The following is a 7,443-nucleotide window of genomic DNA, read 5'->3' on the forward strand; positions in this document are numbered from 1 at the left end:
ATATGACATCACTTGTGCTTGTGAATTGGGAGATGCAGCCAATAGTCTGCTACCTGTTGCAACACTTAAACAAGATAGGCATGCAAAAGTCTGCTGTAATGGCAAAGAGCTGTTAGGAAACCAAGGAAAACACAAAGTTGAAGCCCCATTTTATGCAAAGGAAAAAGGCTACAGTATGACTCCACTCTATATGCAAGGGCTTCATATCACAAGACTTGTCATATTTTGTATAAATCCAAAAGATACTGCTACACTGCTCAAAGGGTCTCCAAAAACCCTTGAGAAATTCAGAACTGTAGTCCTCAGCACCCCTTGCTCGCTAAAATGCATCTTTTACAGTGTAATCAGTACAATAGGCAAGGTTATGCAGCCAATCATGACTTCCCTGCTTCCATGCCCTTTCCAACACATTCTCCCCCACATACTGAACATTTTCAGAGGATGATTCTCTTTAGGGAATAAGATCTTCCCCCATGCCCGTTTCTCAGTCCAGAGGATATAATATTTATTTGATCTATTATATTTTTTAGATTTATAAATATGTATATTGTTTAAATAAATAAGTTTAAGAAAAATGTTTTTAGCTAGGAGTTTTCACTTTAGTGAATGTGGTCACTGTACCAGAGTGGGTTTGCTTTCGCTTTGATTCTTTTCTGAGTTATTCATTTGGATTTTTCATGTTGATTAGTTGAGTAACAGTCCTTTCTATGCAACTGACAGTGAAGGAAACAGGAAGCAAATGAATAATAAGATTGTGAAACTTTGGTTTTAAGCACATTTGGTAACAGATATGAAAGACAGCAAACCTTATTAACTAGGGTGCCCTGTTAAAATTGAAGCAAATGAGTATCGCCAGAAACTGAACAGGCTGGTTTAATCTTGGAGACAGCTTAGTGACTGAAAATGAAATAAGGGGCTAAGAAAATTACAATGTTTGATAAATCTGTAAGAAAGTTGAGGTTTTAAGGCAGGCAAAGGTATCTCAAAGTACAGGTTTAAGACAAGACTTAAGCTGCCACGTTAAGAGCCCTGAATCTTCCCATGAGTGCAGGCTGCTAGCATGACACTTCTTTGTCAGCACCCCAGAACTCACGACAATAAGCCGGGGGAGGGAGGGTGTGAAGCCACCATGTCACAGTTGCAGCGTGAGAATGGATTTATGACATGTTTCAGGGATCAGAGCTTGATGTTTTTCACTCCGCTCTCTCCTTCCACAGTGCCAAAAGGATTAAGACGGCTGCTGCCAGTTACCTGTTAAAATTCTTTCAGGGAAGATTATACTGTATTTAGAATGAAAAAAAAATCCTTAACCTGGGGAGAAAGCCAAGATACTCAATAAGCAGAGAGCGCGAGATCCTGAACAGCCAGCAAATGCACTCATCCCCAGAACAGTCATATCTATTGCACAGGACTTTACTTTTGTTTTAAAATGCAGGGGCATAAATGCAAACTACTCTACTACATGGCCAAGTCAACCTCAGCCTTCCATGAGTCAGAACAATGACTAAACTTGTGGAACTCATGCCAGCACGCACTACTTTATTTTGGGTGTCCTTTCTGCTTATATCAATATCAGGCATTGCAAATTCCCCCCTCCCCCTCTACTTCAATGAAACCTTCTTGGCATAACAAGTTACACCTAAGTGTCACAAAAGTATAGACACTCCCCCATATGCCCTTCAGCGACCAGCCAGAAAACTATATTCTCTACAATACAGAGCACAGGAGAATCAAATCCTGGGCACTGACAACAACAGCCTGGTTTCTGATCTGATGAGCTGCTACATAGCACAAAATTGTCTCTCTTCTCCCAACATCAGGCAGTGTTTCCTCATTGCTTTTTGATAAAGAAGTCTCTAATCCCTGAAAATTCAAAGCTTCATCTGCAATGCTTGGTACTAGTTTTTGCATGCTGAATGCTGACCCCAACTCACAGTAAACATCCAAATTAGCCCCTTTAACTTGACAGAGGTCTAAAAGGCAAGACAAGCAGGAATCCCAGCAATGGCTCAGGATAGCATCCCCCTTACCCCCCTTCCACAAACATTTCAGGGTTGTGAAGAAACCGTGTCTGAATGACTATTATAAAGATTCAACGTCTGTATTCAATCAAGTTACAAGATGCGTTTCCAGCTTTGGTTCTTGGTGGCAAAGCTAGATGATCAAAGGATAAGAAAAGGGATACTCTCTTCCTAGGGGAAAGCCAGGGAGCTATTTAGATTGACATAGAAACCCACGGGGGTAACTGAAACTGTCAGGCCTACTCAGACTTAAAATACTATATGCCAAATGTTTTGTTCCTATTTTGGTTTTAAAAAGCCTCCCAATCACTGTATTTACCACCCATCAGACTATCAAATGGAGGAGATCATAGATGTTGAGCCTAGTCCAGGGGTGGGCAAAAAGAATGGCCTACTAGGCCATTCTATCTGGCCTGTGGGGCCCCTAAAAAATTAAGAAAATTAATATTTATCTGCCCCTGGCTGCTTGTCATGTGGCACTTGATGACTTGACAAAACTCAGTAAGTGGCCTTCCATCCAAAATAATTGCCAGCCCCTGGCCTAGTCAAGCCTGCTGGGTAAGCCTGGTTGATCAGAGAAGTACTGTAGCCCAGGGCTCAACCCGACAGTGAGAGAACTGCACCCACCCACACAAAGGAAATAGCACAAAGCCTGCTATATGTGAAGAGGTGCAGGCAGGAAAACCAGGGACAGTGTTATATCTGAGCTCTTTGCCCTTTAAAGGACCTCCTGTTCTTTGGACATTCTCAAAGTTAGTCCCTCAAATCTCTCTCATTACAGTAACTGCAAGCAAGCTCATCTCCGGATGTAGAGCACTTATTGTCCCCCCCTCTATTTGGCAAGAGCCTACCTTAGTTTTCTGCACAGTTCACTGGGGTAAGTCTTGTCATGACAGTTGCATGCAGAGATCTACAGCAGTTCAGCTCACAGGGTTCAGGACCTGTTGAGTCCACATAACGCGTCTCACACAGAGAAAAGGAAAGAAAAGGGCAAGTGCAAATTTGCTGGTCTTCTGCTATGGGGAACTTTGCAAACCACAGTCTAGAGCTAACTGAAGTCTAGGCACCCTCTGAGGTCAACAGGATTTTCCACACCCACCCAGAAAGCCACACCCTAGGAAGTCCTGATATTTACAGCCCATGATGTTGGAACATGTTAATCACACATCTTCTACTTTAAGAGGCTTTGGGAAACGTGCCTAATCAGAAAAGTGTTCCTAGTCTCTCAGCTCTTTGCCAGGATGCCATTTTAAAAAGGCATACAGCTAAAGAGATCACTGTATTTGCCAGATGTTAACTACTTCTCTGTCAACTCAGTATTTCTTCACCATTCAGCGTCCTGCCAAAAGTGCTACTGAAAGGATTTTAAGGACCAAACGCCGTATAATATATCGCATTGAGAAAGTAATGCAGTAGGCAGTCGTATTAGAGAGGCAGTTCTGCAGGACACATTTACAAGGTTTTTTCCTTTATGGGACTGGATGACTGTGAGCAAGTGTGAATACCTGCAAATGCTACTGTTAAGGTGAGGAAAATCCAATTTCACATGACAGGGCATTGAGAGAGCAAGAGCAATATTGCTTATCTCGCACTCAAAAGTCATGAGGCAGCAAAAACCTAGAAATCATGTGGCATGCTATTAGGTTACAATTCCATCAGATTTCAAGAAAACAAGTTAGACTGGTTCCTGTATTTTTTAAAAAGTTTAAGCTACTTGCTGCAGATTTGTGGGAGTTTAGGTTCAAGTTCAAATCTCAAATGGACAAACCAAAATGTACATTGCCTCATTTTCTGCTTTTGAGGCTACTGCATTTTCCCTTACCTTAATTTGTAGCGTGGTGCCCTCACCTCTCCCACCTCCATCTAATGTCTGAACACTCCTCACCATCTCTCTCCCTGCCCCATAAAAGTTCTGTCCTTAGCTCATACCTGCCTTAGCCACTACTACTCACCCCTTCACTCAGTCAATTTGCAGCGCACTTACAGCATTCAGACAGTCAACCATCTCCTGGCATTCCCCCACTACCTCATGCCACACTTTCTTCCCCGGAAACTGGATGACACTTTATAAAACTGTACTATCTGGAATGTAACCTCCCATTTTTCTTGCAGACCACTCCCAAGTATTACCCTCGGCCCTGTGCAGGCTCCAAGTTGCCAGTTAACCCCTTCTCTGCCAAGCCAAGGATGCTGGGAGAAGCTTGAATGCATAGACATACACCCCAATTTCAGCAACAGCAGCAGGAACATTCACCACGACCACTGCATTGTGAGGCAGCTCGCTCAGCCAGGCATTCATGGGACAGCACCACAGTGCCAAAAGCATGTGAAGCAGCTATATCCAAAAGACCATAAAATGCCAACTGGAGGTCATGAATGTCCCCCCAGCTTTTCCCCACAGAGATGTATGCAGGCATATTAGATATGCAACCTGGTAAGAGCTGCCTGCCATCTTTGTTCCTGTTCTGAGACAAATTCTGGTTCAAAAAAAGAATGGATTTCATGGTAGTTGGCCAATGATTTCATAGGTAGGATCTGGGGTTCTCCAGGGAGCAAATGGCTTTAGTTAAGGGAGGAAGTTATGTAGAAGTTTACACAGTGGCTTGATCTCATTTTTTAAACACCCTGTGCCCCAAAAGAGGCCAAAACAGGGCAAAATTTGAAATATATGTCAGAGACTAAATGCCCGCTAGCACTACCTTATTAATTGCAGCTATGATTTCATGTTCAGGAGCTATTATGTCATATCAGAGATGTTTTTCCTAATACATTGGTACAGGTTGCATAAAAACATTGCTCATGGATTACTATTTGAAGAAAAAACTCAAAGCTGAGCTGTGTCTTTGCCTGCAAACTCTGCAGTCTCTTCAGTGGAGGAAGAGTAACAGTGTTAAGTCACTAAAAGTCAGCTCTGTCCTCACAAGTCTCTTTCCATGAAGACTGTCCCATGTACAGGATAGGTGGGATAGCAAGTTGGGAGACTGTGGGTGTCCTGTGTGATTCCCCTCTACTCCCATCCCTGAATGATCCACTGAAAAAAATCGACTATTTCTATTGTGAAAGAAACCACCAAGTCCACCAGTGGAAACGTTCACACCATGTGCAGTCATATATCTGTCCTATATACAAGCACTCTGAGATCCAAAGACCCAGTCAGCCCACAAAACCCGAGCATGCAGATTCTGATGCAAGGAGATTATGGATGACTCTGCTTTGGAAATGCAAAGGGGGCAAGGAACTGCACTGTCACAGAAGAACTACGAGTACAGAATGGGACTGGAAACTCAAGGAGTGCCTGTTCAGATCAGTAATGAATCAGTCCAAGCACCCGCACCTTTCCATGAAGTGTCTAGTACCTGTTATGATCCCAAATCAAGGCCAAGCTTCCATGCAGTCTCCAATGCAAGCACAAATGCTGGTCTCTCTTGCAACACAGCTTTACAGGTCTTTGCTCTTTCCCTCCCAGAGCACCACCATCACCTGCAGACTGTTCAGGAGGCAGAACTGTCTATTGTTCCCTGATACTCTGGAAGCTTATATGTTGAGGGAGCAAAGAAACATGCACTCACTTAATGCACACACGTGATAAGAGACAGGAAGGAAAAGGAAAACCAAGAGGGGCACTACATGCAGCACACAGCACTACTACTGAAACGGCCGCATGTCTATTTTGCGCTTCGGTTACAGTTGCAGTTTACATTTTGGTTCTCCAGGCAGCACCCTGTTTGAAGGTTCACACATAGATTGGCTTAATGTAAATGGTCAGCAGGTCTGACTGCACTGTTCTGAAGTTTCTGCCAGCCCATGTATACAACATCAATCAAGTTCATCATTTGTTTATGCATTTGTCGTCTATTCCATTGCAAGGCAAGATGAAACTGTCACTATGCCAAAAGCTTTTACTGAAGCATACAGAAAAACACCAAAAAGCAATCTACACAAGCCAATCAAGTGACACCACATTATTCCCGGACTAGCAAACCAAGATGACCACAGGTAGTCACCTGCTACTCATTAAAATAGGTATAGCAACCAGCAAAGAGAATCAACCTTTACCCAAAACAATCCAGAGAAATATAGATTCCTCATCCCACCCCTCACCCCCAAATTCACACAGAATAGCATAGCACACTTACAACAAAAACTTAAGAAATCAGTACAGTAGACGCTTCAAATCCCTGGTATGTACAAGGATCACATGTCCCAGGATCTTTCACTGCAAAACACCACATGCATAAGCAATAAGTTACTCATTAAGTTGCCACATGCAGCATGAAGGTGACTACCTGTGGAGCCCCCAATTTCCCTAGCCTCCTTTAACCTTGGGTCCTTAATTGTGGAGTTTGAGTCACTATCATCAGCCCACATGTACAAGCCTATAGGATTATACTCTATTGTATCTGCAGAGGGTCTCAGGAAGAATAGGCAGGCTGTGCTCAGCTCTAATGTCCACCAACCCACGTCTGCCGATACATTCCAGAACTGGAAATTCACCTTGAGGCTACTTCTGGTCTCATTCCTAACATAGACCCTCAAGCCCTCAGCTTCTGGTGGCACTGAGACAAGTCCAAAGCAGCCCTGCATAAGCCCATCACACTGTACTAGCCCTCCTGCTCCAGAAAGACAGGTGTATGCCTGGGAATACACAGTGGCAATGACAACATTCACCAGGCCTCCCATACGCTTCTTGTATGCTTCTTCCATATCCAGTTTTCTTCATTTTTGTAGAACCCAAAAGAATCTGGCATCTCTTTCAACAGCTGCCACATATCATACACTCGCTGTAGTTAGGAGGAGATCCTGCAAAGGACATTTGGTTCTAGCCACAGTTACTCAGAGAACTGAGTGGTGTGCTGGGCCAACCAAGATGCACACAATGGCAGATAAGAGAGTTATAGGAAGATGAAATTTAAAACGTGTTTGCAAAGATCGCACAGTACAGTGCGCACTTCATGGAAAAACAGTAAGCATAAGACATACTTTCACTGAACTGGACTGTTCTGAAAGATTTGTATTAGGGCTGCACCGATAAGAGATTTTTGGGCCGATTTTTAGAGAAGGCATATCGGCTGATACCGATTCGATTTCCGATACACAGCCCAGCAGCTTGGAGAGCAATGCCTGGCTGGTAAGTCTGTTGTTGTGGAAGGTGAGGAGGAAGGGAAGGAGTGCAAGGGCGGGTATATTGAGGCCTCTGTGGTGAGGGAGGGAGTGGGGCAGGCCCTGCCCTGCTGGAGCAGGGCGGGCCATGGGACAGCCACAGCTCATCCAGGAGTCGCAAAGAGAGGGAGGCAGATCCTGCCACTATGTGTACCGTGGAAGGGCATGGGGCGTGTTCCCCCAGATCTGCATGGGGTGGGGTGGGCTGCCACTGCAGACTGGGACTGCCCCAGGCTGTGCTCAGGGTAGATGGGGGTGGCAC

The 7,443-nt window shown here is 44.2% G+C and overlaps 1 protein-coding gene across 2 annotated transcripts in view; it reads right to left on the reverse strand.

Moving 5' to 3' along the window:
* Nucleotides 1–7,443, reverse strand: part of SUSD6 (sushi domain containing 6) — a 163,120-nt gene that overhangs the window by 79,352 nt on the left and 76,325 nt on the right. The window lies entirely within an intron of this gene.

The sequence above is a fragment of the Gavialis gangeticus genome, unplaced genomic scaffold (genome assembly GCF_001723915.1).
Source record: "Gavialis gangeticus isolate Ggan-Ray unplaced genomic scaffold, GavGan_comp1, whole genome shotgun sequence".
Classification (NCBI taxonomy): Eukaryota; Metazoa; Chordata; order Crocodylia; family Gavialidae; genus Gavialis; species Gavialis gangeticus.